This window comes from Dama dama, chromosome 31 (assembly GCF_033118175.1).
Source record: "Dama dama isolate Ldn47 chromosome 31, ASM3311817v1, whole genome shotgun sequence".
NCBI lineage: Eukaryota > Metazoa > Chordata > Mammalia > Artiodactyla > Cervidae > Dama > Dama dama.
In genome coordinates this window covers 51,095,686-51,097,532 of record NC_083711.1, presented here as the reverse complement: position 1 = coordinate 51,097,532, position 1,847 = coordinate 51,095,686, and the positions used below count along the sequence as shown (strand labels likewise).

At 34.5% G+C, this 1,847-nt stretch overlaps 1 non-coding gene across 1 annotated transcript; it reads left to right on the top strand.

Moving 5' to 3' along the window:
* Positions 1 to 1,319: 1,319 nt before the first annotated feature.
* TRNAC-ACA (transfer RNA cysteine (anticodon ACA)) lies at positions 1,320 to 1,391 on the top strand. The gene has a single exon. It is a non-coding gene; the product is annotated as a tRNA-Cys (tRNA).
* Positions 1,392 to 1,847: the final 456 nt, after the last annotated feature.

The following is a 1,847-nucleotide window of genomic DNA, read 5'->3' as shown; positions in this document are numbered from 1 at the left end:
TCACCTTCCAATGCATGGGGTGTGGGTTCAATCCCTGGTCAGGAACTAAGATCCTACATGCCTCATGGCCAAAAAATCCAAAGCAAAAAAAAAAAAAAGATGCAATTGTAACAAATTCAATTAAGACTTTAAACATGGCCCACATCAAAAATTAAATCTTAAAAAAGAAATGGAGTTCCTATTGATGTGCCTTATTTTTTGTCCATATTTAAATTTTCAACATTGTTTTATTTACACTCAGCAACTTTTATTTCTGAAGGATTTGGCTATTGTGGAGTCAACTATTTATCTGAATTTTGGAACATAAACAGGCTTTTAGGTTTTTCCTCTATTTTTTTTTTTTTTTTCTTTAAGTAAACGAGAATGCTAAAGGCCCCGCCCCACTGCAAACTTTGAAAAGTAAATTACTGTGCTTGTGTCACCTAGGGAGCATATTTTATTTGAATAATAATCATTCTCTTTTGACAATATGTTCCATCCTATTAAAAGAAAGGATGATTTCCAGCAGCTCATAAAAAGGCTCCAAATATTTAATAGACATCATCAAAGATTTTTCCATCGCTGTTTCATTTTTATGAATAGAGATCAACAAATATACATATTTAAATTTCCTTTAGGAGTGCTTCAACAATGGGACTTGGACTTATTTACTTCAAAATATATAAATTTTATGTGCGAGGATTATAAATCAAGATTGTTTTTAAATTAACTATTTCCCAGTTAAGATTTTTTGATTGAAACAACATTAATTTTTAATACTCTGTATGACAATCCTGAAGTAGAGTTAAAACGCAGGCCATTCTAAAACAGAAGTATGAATTTTACTTTCAGAATCATAGTAATATCTTGAGGTTTCTAAGATGACTTCTCTGGATTTTGATCATATTGAAAATCAACTAATGATCCTAGTATGAATCTGCTCACTTGCATAGTTTAGCAAAAAAGTAGATGGAGTTCTATATTATAGTAATAGGTTTTTTTTTTCTCTGTTTGTTCTTTTTTTTTTTTTGAAAGAATGACTAAAAGAAAAGCAGTTCAAGTGACAATGTTCAAAATCCTAATTAACACATTTGCTATTTAATTAGCTATCTCAGATACAAAGACTGCTACTAGGAGACCACATCAAAGGGAACGATTCTTTCTCTGCCTCACACACTCTCTTCCTTCCACTACAAAAGTCTTATCTGATAGAAGGAGATGAAAAAACTTATCCCAGGTCTTACTTGGAAAGGAAAAAAGCAAGCTGATAAGTGCCCTCTCCTCTAACTTATTTATCTTCTTTACTATTTGTAATATTCTTTCCTGTTTCCAATTGGGCTTCCCTGTTGGCTCAGATGGTAAAGTGTCTGCCTACAATGCAGGAGACCCAGGTTCAATCCCTGGGTGGGGAAGATCCCCTGGAGAAGGAAATGGCACCCCACTCCAGTACTCTTGCCTGGAAAATCCCATGGACAGAGGAGCCTGGTAGGTTACAGTCCATTGGATTGCAAAGAGTCGGACATGACTGAGTGACTTCACTTCCTCTTTCCAAAGAGGTTCCCTTAAAAAAAAAAAAAAGAAAGAAAGAAAGACTGTCAAAGAGGTTCCCTTGTAATTAGTAAAGTAAAAAGAAAGGGGAAGTTCTTTAATTCTGAAGAAGCTCAGATGTCAGAATATGGGAGGGGTCAGTTCATGCTGCCCTACAGAAGTTCTAGAAGGCCATTTCTCCTGTCCTCATTTGGGAAGTTGGACAGTTGGCGAGCTCTCAAACTCTGAGAGATTCAAGTCTATTAAAAACTTCTAGCAATTATATCATTCCTTTCATCCTCAAAGTGCTTTGCAAATATTAATTAATTAAGTGAAAGCAA